Genomic DNA, 24822 nt, shown 5'->3' with positions numbered 1-24822 from the left:
CTCAAGGAGAATAGATTGAGATCGAGAGACTTCTACGGTCATATGTGCAAAAATGAGCCATTTACCATTACTCTCGGTGTGACCGGAAGTGAGGTCATTTTGACGACTTTTAATGGTCTCCTTAGCTGCTACTTGTCATTTTGAACAAATTTGCTTCTATGAAGCTATACAAATTCTCAATACTTTCTAAGATATTAGGAAAACACTTTTGGCCCCTCTAGCTCCCTAATGTTAGGGACCAGGCCCTTATTGTTGGTATCCTTTGAAAGATCGTAACATTCTACACAACTTTTGTTCTATATTTTTTCACAAAATATTTATAGGTAAAAAGATTTTATAGAAAAGTGTTAGAAAATTTTAAATTCCCCATAGGACTTTTTTCGGGCCATAGCGAGCGCCGACATGCGGCACTTCCGGTAAAAATGAAATGCGTAATGCATATCTACAGGCATAGGTCTACCATACCTGAAAGTTTCATGTTTCTAACTAAAGCGGTATAAGAGAAAATCTGGGGACAACCCGACCCTTCGAAAACCATTAAATCGGCAATATCTCCAGACCGGTTTTTTAAGGTTCTGAAATTAATTCAAGAAAGTCCATAGAAGATTACAATATTTCAAATGTAAATTTGAGTTGTTTGTGAATTGATTGCAAATATTGAAGACGTCCTTTATTTCCATTTCGGTTCCTTTGATTTTATCAAAATCCTCATCACGGTGTCTGCCACTAAAGAGAATTTTGCTTATTTTGAGGTCCGTGTTTACTCTGCTTCAATTTTGTATCGTTTCATTGGACTTTCGAGATTGAATACTGTTTCGTTATTTTCATATGAATTGTGTAACAATATGTTGTGTAATTTTAGACATTCTGATGTGGACTTAGGACGGCACCCAAGCCTGCTTCTATAATTTGCTTGTAATATTTGCTGTCAAATTCATAGACGCATTTCAGTAAGTACATTCATTTAGATCATCAGGTTGCGATATGAAATTTCTGATTTAGTTTTATTTGCCTGTGTATAAGCTTCATGCACAGGATTAATATCGTGTTTATATGCACATGCTTGGCACACAATATTTGTTGGCATAGTGAGGTTTTTAATTTTGGTGATACAGTCCGTAGTGTCTTAAATGTAGGCTGGTTGATTTTGTACAATAGGGACAAGAATTGAATAGCAGTATTAGCCCACATTCCTTGCTACACCCCCCCCCCCCCAATTAAATTCAGTATTGTTGTCCTTTCATGGGAATAAAGTAAGATTTTGTCTGCCCTGTTTGGCAGTAGTGCTATGCTTACAATTTTGGGGGTCTTGTTACTAAATATCAATCAACTTCTAGCACCCTATCCTGAATCTTTATTTGTTTGATTGTCAGAGGTCCCCAAAGCAGGTAAATGTTTAGGCCATTTCTATTTTCTCGGCCTTCAAGTCTCTCATCGCTAGGTACGTTCACATTCCTCAAGTATTTTGTTAGTAAAACACAAATTCGTCTAGAAAAATAATAGTGTACATATCCGTCAAATCAGTATTAAAAAAACCCCGGAATTAGGGCCATGATTTTGTTGATACCGTTTTATTCAAATCTATGCTATTTCTCTGCAGAAACGGAATGACATGTGAAGAAAACGAACAGTTTTATGCTGAAGAAAGTCCATTGAAACAAGACATTTGTGAGCAGAGTCAACACAGACCTCTGAAAACATCAGATGTGGGGATCAGCTGCCTCTGAGGAGTAAGCAATCCCTGTCGACAGATCACACCCACCGTTTGCCTCTTGTCTTGATCAAGTATAAACGGAGAAATTGTTAATTTGTTGGGAGGAATTAACATACGTACCGATTTGTATCTCGTTCATATCAGTTATGTGTAATGTATAAAATGTCTTCAATTGCAGCATTTAAAGTTCAATATTCATTCAAATGTCATAAATAATGACATTTTCAAAAACCTCTTAACTAAGCACTTTTTGATGTTTAATAATAGTTTCTAAAAATGTTGGGATTTTTAGTTTATTTTGATGTTTTTACGTACATACATACCATTTTATTTATATTACACATTTACAAAGTTCAAGCAATAAAGTGAAAGTATTGGAAAGCCGCCAATTTGAACTCAATCCGACATTAGATAGTTCCTTTTTGAGGCCCCCTAAGTAAAGGTAATAGCTATCATACAGCGTCAAAGTCACGCCGCTGCATAACTACTTGTGCATTAATTGTGCTTAGATTTTATAACCATATCATATATATATATATATATATATATATATATATATATATATATATATATATATATATATATATATATATATATATTCTTGTTAAACCTTTCATACCACAGAATTTAACACGACAAATATATCTTTTTAATCTTGTACATAATGCGCTATATGTGGTGTTAGTGAATATATAACATTAAGATTTAGCTCTTATAGCATGAATCCACATGATTAAAAATTATAACAAACATGTGTTCAAATACATGTACTAGAATTCAGGTTTCTTATATGTTAGAACATTTGAAATTTATTAATTTATGTTAAACAACTGTTCCATGATAAATATTTACTTTTTTCACGAAATTACTGATAGTTCTTCTTTTTATTGTGTTTTACATAAATAAAAACATATTTCAACAGTTCAACCCTCACATGTGGACCAAGTGATTATTGTAAAACTAGAAAAAATCAAAGAGCCATAGCTGCCATACCGACGACATGGCCGACTCAAGAATTTAAAAGGAAATCACCTGTTTCTATTTATAGATATACTGTACCTTTTCAATTCATGAGCAAACTATGTACTATGATTTGAGGACGAGTGTTATATTTTCATAGTTGCAAGTATGTCAAATGACAATCATTTTACTTGTTCAATACTCTAATTCTGAGACAAAAGATTTACGCAGAAAATCAATAAAAATAAAACAATTTGCAAACTTTAATAAAATAGTTAAGGACTGTCTTTTCCCGAGAAACTTTCAAAGTGTAATGTGTATATTATAACTTTCTGAAATTGTGTATATTATAAAACATAATGAAGAAAAACGTAGAAAAGATACACAAAGAAAAAAAACATAAATAGAAAAATGTGGGGCTCGAACTCACAATCACCATATTTACATTCCAGCAATCATACCGCTGCGCCAACGGAGTCAATGATGTCAAGTGAATAAATTTAAGACAGATTGCTAAATCTTAAGATTATATGAGAAGAAAAATTTAATATGTATTTTCATCATTTTCAATATGAAGACCACCTTTAACCAAAATTATCTAAAGGGAATGAAGTACAGACATATCCATATCCAAATAAAATTATTCAAAAGTTGTTTTTTTTTGGTTAAGGGTGGTCTTTGGCAACAGTTTGTCATCGTTCGGTGGATACTTCAATATTTTATATATATTCTATTCAAACTGGATAATTTTTAAATTTATCATATGAGGGAACTATTAACATTTAAATATCATTATTGTGTGATTTGGTTTTACGCATGTATAAACTAAGACTGTAGGACAAAATTTTGGTTAAAAAATGTATTTAAGAAATCACTAGTAGAGTAGGCGAAAATGCCTATCAAATGCGCTATAGCTCTTTTTAGTTAACAACCAACTCATCTAATATCCCAACAAATGTCCCATTATATTTTAGCTGTGAGTGCTTGGTACTTTTGCAAATAGCTTTGAAAAAGAACAGAAACCGTGATCTTTATAATATAATGTTAAAGATAAATTTTACAGCCGCGGAGGCCTCAATATAGCTACATTAATTCCGATTCCAGTAGTGGAAGAATACCCAGATGAGGATTTTCTGCTGAAATATTTTCAGATGACCCATCCTGCAAATCTAAAGGCGGGAACTGTCAAAATGAGAATACACCGTGCCAGAGGGGTCATTACACCCGAGATCATTGTTACGAGGATTCCAAACACAAATGCTGTGTGAAATTCCTTGGTAAGTTTATGCATTTTTCATATTGATTCACAGAATAAATGAAAGGGAATTAATTAATCAAAATATCTTTTAATTGTGTTATTCTTCCTAACGTGGAGAAACAGTTTTGTAATGTACAATTGTGCGTGTCAATTACGTACTTGACCTTTCTGCTTTCGTTTGTATACGATTATCCCCGATCGTTAAACTGTACATAGTATCGAAAATCAGCACAACGTTAGTTTAACGTTCGAAGACCTTTTGGTCATTCTTGCACATCTGCACATTTCTGAGACGATCAAAGCCGTTAGTTGAGTGCTGGTTTTACGGAACATATGCGATAATCGTAAGTTTAGCTGTCCAGAAAGCCTGAAATGTCACCACTTTGGCTTCATTTATGTTACAGAATAAACAGCGGAAGATAACTCTTTTCCCCCAGCTACTACATGCAGTAGTAAAAGTATCGTTTTTGAAAAAAGGGACAGCCAGAAAAAAAAATGACAACTTACCTGAACAATCTTTGATAGGGGAAAGGGGGTGTCCATACTCGAAATTACAATTTCGTGGACAGGGAGGGGTAGTATTTTTACGACAAGTACATTGTTTAATACATTCCCATGGGACGATTTGACTGTAACAAACATTTGGGATGGAACGGGGAGGGGGGGGGGGCAACCATTAAACGAACATTTCCAACTGTAAAATGTTATGTTTGGAAAAAAGTTGGAGGGGAGGGGGGCCCTCCTGATGTTACGTGCCTGTTTTATTAAACTGTGTAAAATATACTTTATTCATTTTATTCAATATGTGTTTGAGAACGATCTCTGTTCTCTGTGAAACACTGATGCTCCCGCAGAGCAACTCATGGCGAAGGTTAAAGTTTCTCAAATGCAAGTCAAACTCCACGTCAGGAGATTAGAATTGACGGTACCCAAAGAAAGGTCTTGTTTCGAGAAATATACCTGTGAAATATGAAAGGCCTAGCACCAAACATTCAAAAGTTATGGCTAAGGTCAAATTTTTTCAAAAGTAGTTCAAACTCCTAGGTCAAGGTCAAAGGGTCAAAGTTGCTGGTATCAAAAGGAAGGTTTTGTCACAAGAAATACACATGTGAAGAATGAAATCGCTAGCACCAACCATTCAAAAGTTAAGGCCAAAGTTAAAGTTGTTTTAAAGTAGGTCAAACTCCTAGTCAAGGTCAAAGTTGTTGGTATCCAAAGGAAGGTCTTGTCACAAGGATTAAATATGTGAAGTATGAAAGCCCTAGCACCAACAATTCAAAAGTCATGGCCAAGGTTAAAATTTTGCAAAACTGGGTCAAACTCCAAGGTCAAGATCAAAGGGTCAAAGTTGCTGGTATCCAAAGGAAGGTCTTGTCACAAGGAATAGACATTTAAATATGAAAGCCCTAGCACCAACCATTCAAAATTTATGGCTAAGGATGAATTTGTGTAAAATGTAATTATTCTGTAAATTCTTGGTTCCAAGCCATGGCTGATATGTATTCTTTATGCCATCATAGTGTATTTTGATAACAGCGCATTGACCACCATCGTTCGCAGTAGACTACTTAGTATTTTGAAGACACGATACCACCCAAACGATCTTACCTCTCTTAACTTTAAAAAATAAGACAGGTCGCTTTTTTTTAGCAGTTCTGATAGCATTTCTTGATTTAAACCAGACCATCAGCTTACGAATGGCAACTAACACTAGAACTTCACTTCGGGATTACAAATTTAATGTGCAATCTCCCGAGGCCAGGAGATGTCAATTATCTTCTCCCTAGGGAGATACACATTATGATTTTAATAGAAAATGACGTTAATGATTACCTTATAACAAAGCTTTATGATAAACCTGATGACTTCAACTTTTCAAGTGTCAACTTCCCTTCCTTATGTAGCAATACATACAAACGTCTTTGGAAAATTTTTAATGCCCGCTCCTTGCATTGAATTTGCGTCACCTTTCCAGTATAGGTCTTACAGTGTTATTTTTGGATTGCACGTTGTGTATAGTAAACATCAGTAGGAATTCATAACATGTTTTAATAGGATTATTATTTTATGAAGCTAACATATACTTTACTTATTACGTTTGTCACTGATTGTCCACAGAAACACCCCCAATAACTTTATGCAAATTTTCGTATACATGTATACAATAAACTCGTCTGTAGTACATGTATTATTATTGTATTTTTCTTTCTTTTTCATGTTAATTAGTATGAAAATTATGTGTATTCTTATCATCATAATTAATGTTTATTAATTGTTCGACTATCCTTTACATATTTCACTCTCTATTTTGTTACTTATGTCTTTGTATGCCTTCTGGGCCCAAAATTGGAAATAAGTACATTACTAACTATATACATTCACAATACAATTTGTTTTCGTCAAAACAAAGCTTTGATTGGTTTACTTGAACCGGGGGTGGGGGGGGGGAGCTAGAAAGGGGGATTATCTCTACACCTCTTAAATGTTGAAAACTACTAAAATTTGTGAATATTAATGCAACATCCTACTTGTTATCATTACTTACTTACAAAATACATATTAGTCTATAGGTTTTGGACTTCTTGGTCATATTCTTAGCCAACTTGAATCAGAAGAGGTTTTAAGAATGGTTTACAGTTAAAACGTTTTGCATAATCTGTTGACTAAGTTCTATGGTTAACTTTACCTGTATTGCTTTATTTACCTATCCAAAGTACTAGTGATTTAGCTATTTAACCATTTTTTTTAAATGGACAGTTTTTTTCAGCATGGATAAAAGTCACACTATGATATATAACATTGCATGAAAAAATTGCTTTTCAAAATGATTTTAAAAAATTTTGTCTCCTTTCGAACATTTGCCATAATATTTTTTAAAATTTTGCATAAGGCTATATACCAGGGGTAATCTCCCTCTCTCCTCTTTCTCCATGTCTTACATCTACTTTGGCCAAAAATTAGAAGGGAATTACAATTTCTTAAATTGTATTTAAAAGGATTTTACACTGTGTAATTAGGGCCTTGCTCTGCGGGTATCCTACAGTGATTAGTATGTCAGTCCGATATCATTAGTCTGTAGCATATTTTCTCTCAACTTGGACCAGTCAGTCTCTAAATTCACCCATAGATTGCCCATAGCAAGGGGATTGCAGTTTACTTAAAAACTCCTCCAATAGCTTTGGTCTGATTTCAGTAAGACTTGGAATAAAAGTAAACTAAACTAATATAGGTTATTTTGTACAGCAGATTTTGATTTTGACAAACTGTGTTTCCATGGTTACTTACTATAGAAATTTCTTTGAAATTCTTTCATATGCTTCTCCTTAAACAGCTATGGTCTGATTTTAAGTCTTGGTGTACAAATAGATATATTATTTTGTATATCGTTTTTTGATTTCAACACATGATGGTTGCCATGGGTACTAAAAAATAGACAATTGCTAAAAATACTTTCTAGACATTACTCGCAAGGATATGTTCTTATTTAAAGAACACACCAGTACTGCTACAGTCTCATCAGAGACTTCTGTTAATTATATTTTAAGTGTTCTATTGGGCAAGTATCTCCTTGGTCATATAAACACTAGGATAAAAAAATTCCGAAACCTTTTGCACATCTACAGTACTAAAGCAACCTCTTTCAAAAGACAATTTCGCTATTGTGTAAAATGTAAGAGAAGTTTTGGAAACCTGGTTTTTGTAGAAAAAATATTATTGTTTGTCTCCTGTTTGGTCCCTAAGGCGAAAATGAAAATTCTGAAAATTTATTGCACAATCACCAGCAATCATCATCCGAAAGATGATTTGGCTAGTACGTAAATTGTAAGAGGAGTTCTAGAAACTAGAGTTCTGTTGAATAAATGCCGTTTTTTGATTCTAATTGAACCCCAGGTTGAAAATGAAAATCTCAAAACCTTATTGCACATCTACAGGTCAACACCAATATCCTTCCAAAATATGACTAGAATACTGCCAAAATTGTATGAGGAGTTCAGAGAGCCATATTTTTTAATTAAAAACTTCCTTTATGGATAACTGATAGGATGATGCTCTGTTTGGTGCGTTATGTGACTTTATATTACATTATCACAACCCAAGCATTAACACAACACATTCAGTAGGAATTAGAATGGTCATTTATTGAGAAAATAAATGACAGAAAGAACAATGTAGCTAAGTAACAATATTACTCAAATCATACAAAAGAGTTGTGAACAATGCCTATATTATCGAAAACAACAAAGATAGTACAATAATGATGACTAAAATGGTTTGACAGTACATTATACAAAACTCTTTAATGTTAAGTTCTTCAACATGTCAAAGATGGGGAAGTTCCCGCCACATATCAAGACAAGAAGCGGTGGTTATATGCTCCATCCATCACCCTTTCATCAATTGAGAAAATAGATAAAATATGTATATGCAACCGACTGATAAAAACAATGTAACAAAATCATGCCTGAACCAGGAGCCATTGACTCCAAGATTCAACTGTACTGTACAATCAGAAAAATATACAGATCATAAAACTTTGAAGAATTAGCTAACAATGTTTCTACTAGTTAATTAATTTTAAAACATATTTACAAAACATCAAATGACGTAGCAAAACTTAGTATGAACCAGGAGCCCCTGACTCCAAGGTTCCACAGTACCACAAAGGTACCGTCACTCACAAATGCTCACGATAACACATACAAAACACATACATGTCCGATACTCAATAATCTGTTGAAAAATGAAAACGACGAGAAATCCTGTTTCCTGGCCTAAGGCATGAATAACTGCTGTCATACAATAATTGCCAGGTGCTTGTATCGTTTGATGTGATTTATTTATAAAGTTAACACTGGAACTCGAATATATTTCTTGAAGGCTGTAGACTTCCATCTTCCCATGTTTTGAATATGGATATCGGTTGCACTTGAATTTGCAACGGCTATAGCCCAATATGAAAACTGTGTGATTGATATAAGTTTGCACCTAACCCACAAAAAGAAATAGATCTGTAAAGAATTTGCGAGTTACTGGTGAACCTTCCGTGAAAGAAAATAAAGGTTCATCCTTAGATTTATATTGTCTTAACTGCATGAATTTTTGCTTAGCACTAACTGGACAAAGAAGCAAATTTTCTAAGTTTGCTAAGATATGAAGGGTTGTAGGCCTAATGGAATGCTTTGAGCGGGGGACTGCCAACTCCATTGATTTTCCTGTAGGAGATGCAAGGAAGGATATGTGTTGTACTAGCAAGTAATGTTGGTTCGTCTTCCCAGTTTTATTAACTTCACCTAAAACTGATATGTGTGTCCGGGCTGTAGTTGCGGCCAAACCTGTAGTGAAACAATGTGCAATATAAAGAACCAGACGGTGGAAAAGGTTTTGCCCCTTTGTCTACTTTGTCATACAGAAACTGCTGGTAACTTTTGAAAATTTTCTTGTACAAAAAACCGGGATTCTTCGGAAAGCGATCCAGCAATTAAAAAATCTGCTGTAGAATACAGAGATGAAGCAGATCCAGTGGAACTGGTGTTGATTTGTCTTCCCTATGTGGGCAATGTGCTATGAACTGCTGAAATCGAGAAAAAAAAATCTACAGCAGTGTTCAGGAGGCCAGGAATGTGTTCAGCATGAAAATGAAATTGATATTTCAGAGATGCGACCATTAGACGCCTCATTAGCTTCACAAGATTAGGGTCCTTTGAGGTATTTTTGTTGATGACATGGACCACAGCAATGTTATCAGAATGAAACACAATCAGGCGCGGATCCAGGATTTTTTTTCCATGGCGGGTCCATCCCAGTCAAAACATTTCTTGACAAGCAAATTAAAAAAAAACAAAACTTCCCATCCCCAACGTAATAAACCAAAAAAATTTATTGACAAGCAAAATGAAGAGAAAAAAGAAAGTAATATCCATTTTCCAAACGTGAAAAACACCTTTTTCGTGGTGGTGATGGGGGAGTCAACGTTTTCTAGGGGGGGATCCAAAGTCATTTTTGATTTGCTTCAGTATAACCTTTTTATAACTGTATATTCCAAGGGGGGGGGGGGGGTCCTGACCCCCCGACCCCCTCTAGATCCGCGCATGACAATGGAAGTATTAGCTACATATATTTTCATGGCTAAAACAATTGGAAAGGAGTCCCTTACAGAAATGTGAAATTCAACCCACTTTTCTGCAAAAGGTCCATAAAAGCACCTAAGACCAAAGACCCGACCATACCCAGAGTTACTAGCGTCAGCATAGAGGTGAGGGGACTCAGATGTATGAGTTATTCTTGAGTGAAAAAGGGTTCTCCCATTGAAATACTCAATAAAAGTCGTCCATGCTTGCAAGTCTGCTCGTGCTTCCCTACTAAGCTTTCGATGATGGTAGGGTTTTGTTAACCCAAGAGTTATAAATCAATTATTCTTCTCATGAAAGCTCTAACGGGGGAGGTGGGGGGGCGCACAACTGCACACGCAAAGTTCAACAGACCAATTAATGACTGCAACTAACGCAAAGTAGCAGAACATTTCTTTCTGAAAATGTTTAATTTGATTTGTAGATCTAATCGTTTATCTTCAGGTAATCTTATTTCAAATTTGACAGAGTCCAGTTCAAAACCCAAAAAAGTTATTGTACTTATTGGTAGAAATGTTTTTTTTTTTTTTTTTAGATTTAATGGGAAGGTCAATCTCAGTAGCAAGTGTGTAGAAGGACAGTAATGCATCATAACACTCTGTAGAATTAGGGGCCCCAATAAACAAAAAAATCATCCAAACCATAAAACACTGGGAAACCAAAACTTTTGTGTGTGGTATCCACTGAGGAGCGGAACTAATTTTTTTTCAAAAAGATGGCATGAATAGCTGAGCCCGACGGGCAAGGTTTTATTAAAGTAACACAACCCCTCCATTTGAAAACCTAACAGTTCGAAGTAATCCGGGTGAATTGGGACCTGCTTGTATGCATTTTCAAGGACAGATTTAGGCAATAGTGCTCCTACCCCTATATGTCTTATTATTCTTATTGCTTTAACATCAATCGATTGATAATGAACCGCACAAAATTTTTGTGGTATATTATCATTGATGGAGGACCCATTGGGGTATGAAAGGTGATGAATCATTCGGAACTCCCCCGGAGTCCTTTTAGGAACTATGCCCAGAGGTGAGACTTGTAAATTTTGAAAGGAAGGCAATGGTTAGGGACCTGCTATTCTGCCGGCCTGAAGCTCTTGTTCGAATTTTTGTTGGCCTAAAGCTTTGTTTTTGTTAAAAGAAGGAATGTTCTTAGACAAACGAAAGTGCCCTACACTGACCTACATAAGGAATTTTAAAACCACAGTAAAAACCCTCCACTAGGAATTGTGTGGTTTCTTGTTCATATCCTTGTAAATAATTTGCTAAGATATTCGCATTAATTGGTGTAAATATTGAGCAATCAATCTTTTTTTGGCTGTGCAGCCTGTTTTCTTCGGAGATTTAGATTGGCTGGTGCTTGACGAGGTAGGGCGAGCATTTGTGCACTACATTTTAGAGTGTCATCATGCACATTTTTGGCAGATATGTGCATATGTGCAGTTTGGCTTGGTGCAGGAACCTCTGTTATTGTACGAGAAGCAGTATTTATACTTCCATGGGCTTGCACGAAAGGGTTGTTTCCAAAATTTGGCTTTGACATCTACCCCAGCCATAATTGCTTCCTGAAAAAGCTCAGCATTTTTTTGATTCCAGGGACAGGCGGTTGGTGTGAGTTGACGCCACTGACGAATTTTTTTCATCATAGTTAATCGCAACATCCTCTCCATAAAACTTGGCAATACGCTTGTAATCTGGACATATGTCATTAGATGAGTAACCTTCTCTGGGTATTTTTGACAATAGATCACGACAAACACATGAAATGCAATAAACAAGGGTTTTGATCTTAGCAGTGTCAGTTGTTTTAACAGAAATTAAGTTGCCATCTTGTTCCATCGTCTTAAATTTGGATTCCTGGTCAAAATTGGTTTTGGGAATCAGAATGCTTAACTTAACATATTCGTTGGGAGATATTTTTGCTTTCATTTGTGGATCAACCCTGAGACCCACTGGTTTAGCAATTCCTGGGGCGGGTAGGGATTGTGAGGATGTTGGGGAGGGGGTTGTTGTCAGAAGATTGACGATCTTGTTGTGAAAGACCCTGCTTCTTGGTTCAAAGTTGAACTGTTAGTTGTTGATCAGGTGTCAAGGACACTGAAGTTTGGGTGACTGTTGAGTCCATAATATTAGATGATGTGGCAGTTTGTCTAAAGTTTTCAATGCATTTTATGACTGTTTCCTGAACTAGAGGTATTGTGGTAACCGTACACTTCTCCACCAGTTCGCGCATCGCCAAAGACTGGCTGTGTTGCTGTGGTGCAGCATTGTTGTTCCCACGTGTGCACAGGGTTGGCAAAAAACCGAGAAATACTCATATTTCCCAGGACGGTGGGAAATACTGTTAATTACCGGGAATTACTGGTATTTCCCGGAAATTACTGGAAAATAAAAAATAGCTACATATTTCACAATTTTAATCATATTTGTCAGGGTATAGACATGAAATACGTCTTATTGGCCAATATATCTACCTGGTATCACTGTCCCTCATTTAAAAATTTCTGGTTTCCAAATAATTAATTTTATAAAATCATAACACAGTATATTCATATACTAGTCACGAGTGTCATTTGTTTCATGCTTGAGTCAGGTGTAGTCTATAAAGGTCAATGAAATAAACCCAAAGATCCCAATCGGGTTTTTTGTGTAACTGAAGAAGGATCTTAGAAAATTGTTAAATGTAGAGTATGGTGTAAATATCAAACCTAGAAGAGGCTTTTCAGTTCTACTAAAGGTAATAACATCTCAAACAGAAGCACAAAACTGTTCATCTAGCAATTTGTTAGAACAACATGATTGATTGTACAGTGTTTACAGAAGGATTAAAAAGAAGTTTGTTTTGTTCTTGGATTTATAATTGATAAACTAACAGAAAAGAAACTTGCATTGGAAAACTTCAGTTTTAATGTTTTAATTATTATACAGTTAGGGAAATGTGTACTGTTTCAGAATGCTTAAGGGTAGGGGACCTGGAGTAGTGATACACTCTGAATATGTTAAATTGCAGTGTGAGACATATTCAGTATTATTCATCCTCTGTTTTATGTTTATTTTATATCTGAATTTTGTATAAGACTGCATGAATTAAAGAAGTAAATACTTTAACTTTGTATTTCCCAATATTTACCAGTTTAGAGAATTTTGTATTTCCCTGGACAGTAAATACCGGTGGTTATAATTGCCACTGGTATTTCCCGGCCAACCCTGCGTGTAACGTGTCGTTTTTTATAATGAACAATGACATTGCATGGCATATGGTGCTGAATTGCGTAGCCTGGTTCCCTGGCTCATCCTTGCCAAGGCTTAGTGTCGCGGAGTATACGAAACATAACAGGGACAGGGAACCAGGCTATGAATTGCGTTACTGAATTCCTGTAGATGACTGGGATTTCCCACTCTGGCTCCACCGATACTGAAAAAAGTGACAGGGGGGAGGTGTTCAATGTTGAGAATGTCCTGAGATGGTCATTGAGAACCGATAAATTGGTTAAAACGCCTTACATGTGAGCTACCAATGCAAAGAGTAGTCATTATATTCGGAGCTGGTATTGCGGGGGTCACGTGATCAAATCGTTCAATGTTTACAATTTGTTACAACACATTAGATTTAGGAAACCGATATAAAAATATGTTCGACCAAAATAGGTCATATATAAATGTAAAATGAATTACTGTTGCATGTCAGTGAAGTTTCGAATTTATTTACGCGTACTATACACAGCGCTGTTTCTATGCAGATGAGAGCACACAGAAATTTTTTTTTAGCGAAAAGTCACTTGCAACATTATCTATATAGGAGTATTCGTTTTGATCACTGAATTGCGTCTCATGTCCGATGCATGGGAATCTAAGGAATACCCGGATCGCAGTCGCATAAAACACAAAAACACACAATTAAGACTTCCCCAGACCTTCTCTTTACAATGGAAAAATGGCGACTGACGCTATCCCTTTGCGCATGTGCAGCCAACACAGCTAGCGTTTTACATTTAGAAATCAGCGCCAAACATGTTATTGTCATAAATGTTTTTTTTTTTTTTGGTCCCAAATTTAACCCCAAGGGTGAAAATTAAATCCGAAACCTTATTGCACATGTACGGCAGTCATCTTCCAGAATTGATTTGGATACTGCGTAAAATGCAAGTGGAGTTCTGTGAACCAGAGTTTTTGTAGGAAAGTGTCATTTTTCGACCCCCATTTGACCCTAAAGGTGAAAATAAAATTCCGAAACCTTATTGAACATCTACAGGACACCACCAATCATTGTCCAAAAGATTATTTGGCTACTGCCTATAATTCTTATAAGAGATCTGGGAACCACGATTTTCTGTAGAAAAACTTCGTATTTTTTAACCCCTATTGGGCCCTAAGGTGAACATGAAAATTCTATTTATTACACGTCTATAAGATCCACCAATCAGAATGTAAGGGGAGTTCTGAAAGTTTTGTAGGCAAAAGTCATTTTCGACCCCATTTGTCCCCAAAGGCGAAAAAGAAAATTCTAAAACCTTATTGCATATCTACAGGACACCATCAATCAACTTCCAAAAGATGATAATGCTATGATGATGTCTAAAATGTAAAATAAGTTATGAGAACCACTTTTTTGTATTAAAAAACTCATTCTTGACCCCTGTTTGGCCCCAATGGGTAAAATTTAAAATTTTAAAACCTTATTGCACATCTCCAGGACACCACCTATAATATTACAAAAGATTAGTTTGGTACTGCGTAAACTGTAAAGGTGCGGTCACACGATGCGATTTTTCATTCAATTTTCCATCCGATTTTTCCATTCGATTTGCTTTCGACTAAAATCGTACCGTGTGACCACCCAAGTCGAAAGTCGAAAGCAAAATCTGAAAGTCGATTGGAAATTGGATGGCGTCAGATTTTCAATCAATGACATTTCACGCGACGCGAAATGAATAGTCGTTATTTTTGTCATCTATAATGAATGTATAAATCATTAAATGACAAAATATAAGGATATCCAGTAAAGGGCAATTATTGGGTACAAATGGCTAATTATATTTATTATACCTGTACTGTTATTACTCTATATAAAACTGTCTATTTCCGTGAGAAGATACTATTTCCTTCATCTGAGGACTACTCCCTGAAAAATCGGAGCTACTCCCTGAAACTACTCCCTCATGAATATTTATTAATAATTTTAACCAATTTTAAAAATGAACAGTGGGCGGAGCGCTCAAGGAATCTCGAGTCTGTGACGTAATGTTATTAGCAATGTAACTATGACGTCAAAACATTTCGATATGCGATGTCAAAATCTTACTGGAATTCTAGCAAAATGAAGACAACGATAATCCTTCGAAGTGTCAGTGAAAATATTTTATATTTTTTAATAATGTTATTTTCCTCGGTATTGATGCATTAGTTATCTTACAATATTTTTAATCACATGCATTTGTGATTATTTAAATGCCTCTATATTGTTTTAAAAATGTCTGAGTTTCCCATGATTGTTTCGGCATAATAAAACAGTTATGGAATGGGTACTCGGGAAATAGCAAAATTTATGGTTCCCCTCGGCAGAAAACTATTTCCCTCATACCCTCCATAACTGTATAAAAGCATACAAGTCATAAACTATTATTTTATTATCGAAGTTTGCGAGGACGGAGATTCATGTGTTTATAGAATGCCAACTTACGATTAAAGATTTTTTTTAATATCATAGATTTAGCTTGATTCAAATCATCGCATTTATCTTGAAAAAGGAGTTTTAGCTATTACTTTTAAAAACAGCACGGATGTTTATAAATCTAATTAAAATTAGATCTTTCATATGCTTATGTTGCTGTAAATTAAGATCTGCGGTACACACCATATCAGTACTTCAGTATGCTAGGGGTTCACGGCGAGATACTTTTGACTTGACGCCGCGTAAACACCCTAATCCAATTAATGATATGAACAAGTAGTTTTTAAGTATTTGCACGGATTCTAATTATAAGCGTTCGTCAATAGATTCAACTTGTTTCATGTATATATATGTAAACGTGTAGAATAATTTAAAATGGTAGATTTTAATTTTCTAGAACTCACACATAAAAGTACTAAATAAAGTGGTTAACTAGATTAGGTTTTTAATTTTTACTCCTACTGTAACAATAAGACCCTCTGTAAACGCCCCTACTCTCCTTATATACGGAACTACTAACGAAAAAAAAAGACTGAAAAAAAATATTCATGTTTATTAGGAGAAATTACGTTGCTGTCTTTTCTCTTTGAATTATCTTCCTTAAATTTCTTTTCACTTCGACGTGATGTAGCATAGTACATACCTCTGACTACTGTATATATGTTTGTATGTTATTAATTTTGTAACTCATGTACCAATACTTTGGTTTGAATGAATAAATTGTACTTGGACTTGGACTCCCCCCCCCCCAAAAAAAAAAAAAGATTCAACATTGAATTATTTAAAAATATTAATGTTTAGTTTACATATCATCAGGGAAGTTTTTAAGTCTACTTTTTATTTATTTCATTATTATTTTTTTTTTTAGGAAGGTAACATTCTTTAATTACCTACCAAAAGTTACTTTTATTAGAATTTTGAATAATTTAATTTTGTTTGTATACTAGCCTCTGATTGGTTAATATCCAAAAAAGGAACACAAATTATTTCTGTATAACCTGGTCTGGTATGGGGACACACCCCCCTGACAAGCAGCTGAATCATCTGTATCCATACAATCCTCTCATTTCCAGTCCTCGGGATTCATGGAAAATTCCAGATTTAATAAATGTACCTTTAATTTCAAACAATAATTCGATCTTACCACATGTAACCAAACAACATGGCTGCTATGCCTATGTATCAGTTTTTACCTCCCCTCGATTCCCATCACTTCCGTTACTTCCGTTACTATGGTTGTATTATTGAGCGGCAAAGGATGACTGCACTTTAGGACATGCGGAATTTGCGACAAAATAAAATTTCAAAACAAGCATTTTTCTTTTCATTGCAAGAATGGTCAACATCCAATCTACAACTTTATGTAATTACGTTTAATAAAAGTGTGTATTTACGAAGTTCGAATCTGTTTTCAAAGGCAGGGGTCATCGCAATTTCTTGGATCTCCGTTCGATAATGAGGACGCCCACTTTTCTACTGACTTTATACATAGTCAGCGCATGTTTGTCTATTGTTCTACGTTTAACAGTAGTTGTATATTTGCATAAATAACAATGTGTCAAAAGGAGATTAATAGACAAACATGCGCTCATAGTTAAAAAGAGAAAAAACTGCTTCTTCTTACATTCGCTCTCCTTGTTGTTACCAAGGACTGTGACATGTTGAATATTATAATTCACCACGTGATTTCTTACCTCAGGTAACTTTGTGAATATTTAATTCCGTCACGTGACTTGTAAGATAGCATGTTTTGTGCTAACTAGGACATTGTGTTCGAACACGTTAAGTCATCTGGCATTGATATAAAATCTGCTTTAATTACATTGACGTGCTCATATTGTTAGTTTCGTTTTGAAACCTTTGTCAGAAGTGTATTTGTGCCATACAGAATGGAGATGGAGATTGGAATGAGTGATCACGTTCGCTTTTCCAAACATGTCATTGTTATTTATCAAGTCTAATTTTAGACCCATTCTTACAATGTTAGCTCCACCTCTCATGCATATCTAATGTTCAATCAAGGGCAGGTAAGTGTAAATTCACTATATTTGGAAAGCAGTAAGGACAAAAAACATTGAATCATTTTATTGTATTACAGCCTAAAATCATTTTAAGATTTAAATGTGGTTCCAAATTGACAATATTCTTTCATAAACATACAAAAGTGAGATAAGGTTTAGATATAAAAGCAACAGAGGCAACCGAAAAAGACCCAAAAACAGGCGTTAAGTGCAGTCATCCTTTGAACTAATAAAAAGTAACGAAATTTTACACCCATAGTTATTTAATGATTTTAAAATTAAATTATAAGGAATGACTCTAATTCTTGGCCAAATTATTCGAGTATAACCTGGTTTGGGTCAGTTTACGCTGTTTTATAATCCGCTTCTAAATTAACTTAATTATTGGAGCGTCTGGTGAATTTGATTTACAGTGTACCCAGTCACGCATTTTAAATATACACATAGTAATCATGCAATGGGCTGTAAATATTTCACTTACAGTAATTTGTGAAAATAAAAAGGCGATATTTCAAATGTTTTCAATAATATTGTTTCGTCAACTGCTGGACAACGGAAAAAATTAAACTTTTGCGACGTAGCTATTTTACATTTCTTGTTAGCGAAAGTCTAGTGCAGGTTCTTTTTTTAAATCTTTTTATGCCGAAATGAAAAAAAAAATACATGTATTTTCCTTCATTAGTCAGTTTAAAAACCCTGGAAAACATCAGATACTTCGGACAAGTTCTTTACATGCGGTATGTTTTCTTCAGACATAACCTGTAGATTACGTCAACATCAACGTCATAATGGGGCAAATGATGTAATATTAAACTGAATGAAGGGGAAAATTATTTTCATAATGTTTTTTAGTTTAGTACAATAATCAGAACAACTTCAAACTAAAAAAAACAAGTACCTGTCCATTTCTTGTCAAAATCGAATGTAAAATCGCATCGTGTGACCACCCCACCAATCGACTCCAATCGACTTACCTGAGCAAGTCGAATGAAAATCGAATGAAAAATCGCATCGTGTGACCGCACCTTAAGAGTGACAAAAGGACCGACGGACCAGGTAACAACAATATACCCGAATTTTCTTTAGAAAATGCAGGTATAATAAATTAAACTTTTCACCCAAGTAAATAACCAAAAACGTTTACTTATTTTCTACTTTTTCTTCTGTGACATTACTAACACAAAGTAATGGTATTTAAGGCTTTCTGGAAAGCAAAACTCATTCGTTTTAAACGCTTTGATCGATCATACAGTGATCGAAAGAGCCTCGAAAACTTAACCACCGCAATGCGTTCTGCTGCCGTTTTTCCTCAACGGAGCTAAAGGCTCAAGTGATTTCCGGCGTCCGTTTGTCGTATGTCGTGTGTGATTTGACGTCTATAAACTTTTCACATTTTCCACTTCCTCTGGAACCGGTAGCCAAATGAAGAGCAAAGCTTTCTTTCAAGGGGAGGTAATTAGGACATAAATGTTGATGATTTCGTTGCATTTCGAATCTCAAAGATGAAATCCTAAATATTTATCACACTTTGTAAACTAGTTCTCAATCTGAATGTAGACCAGCAATTAACTAAGCATGGTGTAAGGAACCCTATGTTATCAAGTTCCATGCAAGTTTATCTATATAAGACACGCTTAACTGCAATAAACAAAGTATGATGATTAATTAAAATATCTTCGATTCAAGAAACACTGTTCTAGAAAATACAAAACTTGCATGGAAGTTTTCTTTTATAATGCACATATAAAATTCAGTGAACGTAGGCGAGGCGACAATAGGAGTTAAAGTTTAACACAGGAAAAGGGCAAATCATGAAAATAACTTCCTTTCAAGAACAACAGAACATAATTCCTCTCAAGAACAACGTAACAGACCATAATTTGATATGATAATAATAGCATCCTCTGGTAGTGTACATATTCAAATTTATTCAAATCATGGCCTCCGGGGGTAAGTTGAGACCGCCAAATAAAATTGAAGTTATACATGAGGATATTTTAATGAACAAGATGTGTTTGTGAAACACTGATGACCTCGTACGGCAACTTATAGCAAAGACTAAACTTTCTCAAATGCAAATCAAATATGATGGTACCCAAAGTAAGGTCTCGAGGTATATACCTGTGAAATATGAAATCCCAAGCAGCAACCATTGAATAGATATGGAAAAGGCTTTTTTTTCAAAAGTATGTCAAACGTCAAGGTCAAGGTCAATGGACCTCCAAAAACATCAGAGGTGGGATAAAAAAAGGAAGGGAAAAACCCCGCACAATTCAGTGTGTAAATAATGGCCTAACAATTAGTTTAAAAAACATCAGTCAGCATTTGACTTAATGATAGTTTGTATTTACTGAAAAGGTCATTGTATCGACCATAAAACTTACGAAATGATGACTTCAAATGAGACTGTTGATATCCTTGTTTCATCAACTTGCTTGCCTCGTTTTAAAAGTTGTCCATACGTAGAACATGATTTTGCGTATCAAATCAACTGAAAGACATAAATCCAATACGCAGGTGATAAGGGTACATTGCTGCATCAGGTTTATTATAAAGCTTTGTTATAAGGTTATCATTAACGTCACTTTCTAGTAAAATCATAATGTGTATCTCGCTAGGGAGAAGATAATTGACATCTCCCGGCCACAGGCACTTGGGGTATGGACCCCCCCCCCCCTTTCCATTTTTTTTTCTTTTTAAATCTAGGGTCGAGTCACCTTTTTCCTATTTTTGAATTCTAATATGCACTGTATGTTATCAATAATGTAACTCTTTTGTCTCTATAAGCTGTTTTTAAATATCTCGTTTTCGATTGATACATAAAAAGAGAGAAGGCTTGCAACTCTTTTCTCATCGTCTGCCTCACCTCGCTTAAACTTCGCCTGATTATTTATCGAAAGAATAAGAAAACTTGGAATATGCATACATCAATAAATTCGTTATACATTCTTCTTCCTTTTCATATTTCCATTCAATTTTTATGTGCCCCCGATTTGTAAATATTTCGATTAAATCACCTGCATCTAGGGTAAATTTTGTTGATGTGCACCAGCTGGGTAACTGGGTAAAACTCCAAGGTCAAGGTCAAAAAGTCAAATATGGTGGTACCCAAAGAAAGGTCTTGTCGAATGGAATACACATGTGAAATATGAAAGCCATAGCTCCGACCAATCAAAAATTATGGACAAGTATAAAGTTTTTGCGGACAAACAGACAGCTAGACGGACGGACAGGGCAAAAACTATATATCTCCGAATCTTCAAAACGGGGCATAAAAATCTTCTTCTCAGAAAAGCAGGTCATTGATCAGTTAATATTATTATCATTTGCCATCAAAAGGAGTGAAGCAGTATATATTATTCTAAATCACAAAAGGATCCATTCTTTTTATTTCCACCATATTTCAAACTAAAATCCACACCTTGTATATCTTAGATATATACATTGACTATTTCTTCTAAACTTTTAATTACAAAGAACTCCACCCTGCCTAGATATCGAACATCTGAAACAAAATCCTCCAACATGTTCATGTTCTTCTTAACTACAACTGTAGGCCTGCTGTACACTTCATTACTGGTGATGTAAACATAGTTAATACTAACAAGTTTGGCTTTCCAGAAAGCCTGAAATGTCATCTCTTTGGCTTCATGAATGTCACAGAATAAACAGTGGAATGTTGCATAATTTTCTCAGCTGTTACATACAGTAGTATCTCTTTTGAAAAAAAAAGGGGGGGGGGGGAGAAATCGACGACTTATCTGAACAATCTGAAAAGGGAAAAAAGGGGCTGTCCAATCTCAATATTTTCTTTTCTTGGAAAGGGGGGGGGGATAACAACTCTTCCGACAAACATATTTTATATTGTAATACATTCCCATGGGATGATTTGACGGACCATACTGCAACAAAAGATGGAAGAGGGAGCGAGGGCGCGCCTTTCAATGAACTTTATCAATGATTGGGGAAAAAGTGGAGGGGGAAGCGACCCTCCTGATGCTACGTGCCTGTATTATTTTACCTGTTGTAAATATACTTTATTCATTTAAAATATTTGTTGTACAATGTAAAAAAAAAAAAAACCAAACCACTGAGAAATATTCGTAAAAATTAGTTAACAATTATTCCGCAAGAAGATGGATAAAACCTTAGTGTTCCTTTTGACTTTAGTTCTTAATCGCCTACTACAGCATCAAAGAAGTTCTTTAAAAAGCTCTAACTTAAATTAATCCGAACCTCAATTAATTTCCACAGATTTTCCTTATTTTTCTTAATCGTATCCTCTGAAGTGACTTGGCCATCGAGCCAACGGGAATATCAAGGGAAAAATTGAGACACTCCTGCATCATATCCTTCTGCTGCCCATGCAGATTCATGTTTTAACGCTATATAATGTATACTACATGTATAAGTGTACGATCCTGGAAAAAAAAGCATGCATATATAGAAAGGTAATAAAATTGAAACGTTACCATTTAAAAATTAAGTATTTGCATACTGAAAAGAACCCCAATCTGCCAACATCAATTTTGTAGGCACAAATTTTATAATTTTGGCTTTATTTCAAGAATATGAGGAGTGATTTTTTTTTATACTTTTTCCTATTAACTAAAAAGCAAATTAGAATTCCATAAAGAAAATGATAACAGTTGCTTTATTTACTAATCCTTAAAATCTGAGCCAGGTATAGAAAATTGTGTCTTTTCCTAAAACTTTTCGGGAGGGGTAAATTTAAATGAATAATAATAAAAAAAAAACATCCGAGAAAATACTCATAATGATTCTTAATGATTTTTATTCCAATGCCTGCAGAACTGAGTTACTTAAATCAGAGACAGTGACGTAGCATCGTTTTTGAAAGTGGGGGGAGGGGGGGGGGCAACCCGAGGAAAAAATTTTCAAGACTTACCTGAAAAAACTAAACAAGTAAAAAAAAAAGGAAAATTGTGCAAACTCGAAAATCCTATTTCGTGTGTGTGGGTGTGTGTGTGTGTGTGTGTATGTGTGTGTGTGGAGGGGGGGGGGGTGTAGGTTCCAACTTCTTTAAGTACCAATTTTTTTTACTTTAAACACTGCATTCCCCTTATATTACCCTTATTTGACAATACTGCAACCAAAAGTGTGGGGGGGGGGGGCAACCGAACTTTCAATGAACTCTATATTTAGAAATCGTGTCATCATCAGGTCATTTGCCAGACCACCAGCTTACCGATGGCAGCTTACACTAGGACTTCACTTCCGGATTACAAACCCGAGGGAGATGACAATAGTGACCTTATATCTATTTTTTAAAGGGCCAAAATTTAGGGAACCCCGATCTTTCAACTGGAGTCATAATTTCATAAAAGTTATGAATTCTGTGGAAGATTACGCCGGTCGATTGGTCAAACTCTCTTTTAAAATATTTTTCTCAGGAACAGCATAGGGACACAATTATTGATATCAACATATAAGCATCCTCGGGTAGGGCGGATTCAGGTTTGTTCAAATCATGACCTTATATGTTCGGTGTAGTCAAAATAAAAAAAATTAAAGATTTACATTTGATCTTATAGGAAAATATTTTTTTTAAAAACATATATATAACCATATATAACCAATGTTGTGAATATCCAAGCATCCTTAGGTTGCGTAGATTTTAGTTTGTTCTAATCATGGTATCTGAGGTAGGGGGTTGACCACAATCGGAGATACATATAGTTCATAAATGATAATATAAAAGAAAAAAATCTTTAAAATTTTCTCAAGAACAAAAGCAGGGTTCCTCAGGAAGTGCAAATCAAGAGAATTGAGTAAGAGGCCACAAGGAGGGGGGGGGGGGTAAACTTTTGCATAGGAATATAAAAGAAAAGATCTTTTTTTTTTTACTCTATTGCCATTTTTATGATATAGAAAAAAATCATCAATCCTTTAAGAGTTCTTCATTTGTGAATGGTAAAATTTGGATTTTTGATATACTGAGCATTTTGATATACATGTATTAAGCATAGGAACTGATTTCTTGAAATTTATAAGAAACGTTCGAATTTCGCGCTTTTTATAAAAATTTCATTTTATAATGGAAATACTGATAGTTATGAAGAATTTTACAAAAATATTTCTCAGATAAATCATCCTGCAAAGCTGCCGGTGGGATTTGTCAGGATAAAAGAAAGCAGTGCTTAACGGGTTCTTATATTTTTGGTCATTGTGGCAGTGAATCCCACATAAAGAAATGCTGTCTATCAAAATATCGAGGTATGAGTTAATAATTTTCTTTTATTAGTCTACAGCAAAAATAACTGATGAATTGACAAAAAAAGAAAGAAAAATGTCTCTTAAATGTATTGTTCTTCAAAAAAAAAAAAAAAAAAAAAAAAAAAAAAAAAAAAAAACTTCACCGGGCATGATAATTTGTTTCTATGCATGCCCAGGAAATGTAACTTTTACAGTTGATAAACAAATCAAAAACTGTTAAAAAAATTAAAATTCATACTGGAAAATTCAAATTAAGTATTAACGACATTTTCAATGTTATTAAAAAAAATCGCCTCATGTTACTTAATATTCAGATCAAGACACCGGTGACTGTCCTGGCCTACCAATTATGTCACGTGACACATGGGGTGCTTCTGATCCTGCTTACAGTGTAATAAACATGACATTACCCGTAAAGATATCCTTTATTCACCATACACACAAGGACCAGTGTGAAGGCACAGAATCTTGTTCAGGAAGGCTTCGAGGAATACAAAGATATCAAATAGGAAACGGTAAGGTCATGTTTTTGTGTTGCATGCAAGGTCATTAAAAAAAATAAAGAATTGCTTTCTCTGTGAGTTTATCGAAATCTGTAAGAAGTACTTTATTTACTTAGGTTTAATTGATACAGCATACATAGCTTTCAACTTTACTTAAGGAATGAATTTAATAGCTACCCAATTTATACGGTACAAAGTGGGTTGGGGCCACAGGCACTTGTTTCGTATACGGGGAACCCCTACTTATTTTTACCACAAGGTACCTAACTCAATTTCAGGCATCCCCGCTTCAAGCTCGTATTTTGTTGATATATCAATCATTAAGGTCAAG

General features: G+C 34.9%; 1 long non-coding RNA gene across 1 annotated transcript; it reads left to right on the top strand.

The window, feature by feature from the left end:
• The first annotated feature begins 3824 nt into the window (after positions 1–3824).
• On the top strand, positions 3825–24416 carry LOC133186903 (uncharacterized). Its single transcript, XR_009721101.1, has 3 exons — positions 3825–3951; positions 23857–23988; positions 24303–24416. It is a non-coding gene; the product is annotated as an uncharacterized LOC133186903 (long non-coding RNA).
• Positions 24417–24822: the final 406 nt, after the last annotated feature.

This window comes from Saccostrea echinata, unplaced genomic scaffold, assembly GCF_033153115.1.
Source record: "Saccostrea echinata isolate AGI-Se365-2 ecotype Australia unplaced genomic scaffold, CSIRO_AGI_Sech_v1 ptg000014l, whole genome shotgun sequence".
In the NCBI taxonomy this organism is placed as follows: domain Eukaryota; kingdom Metazoa; phylum Mollusca; class Bivalvia; order Ostreida; family Ostreidae; genus Saccostrea; species Saccostrea echinata.
This window is presented reverse-complemented; position numbering and strand designations above follow the sequence as displayed.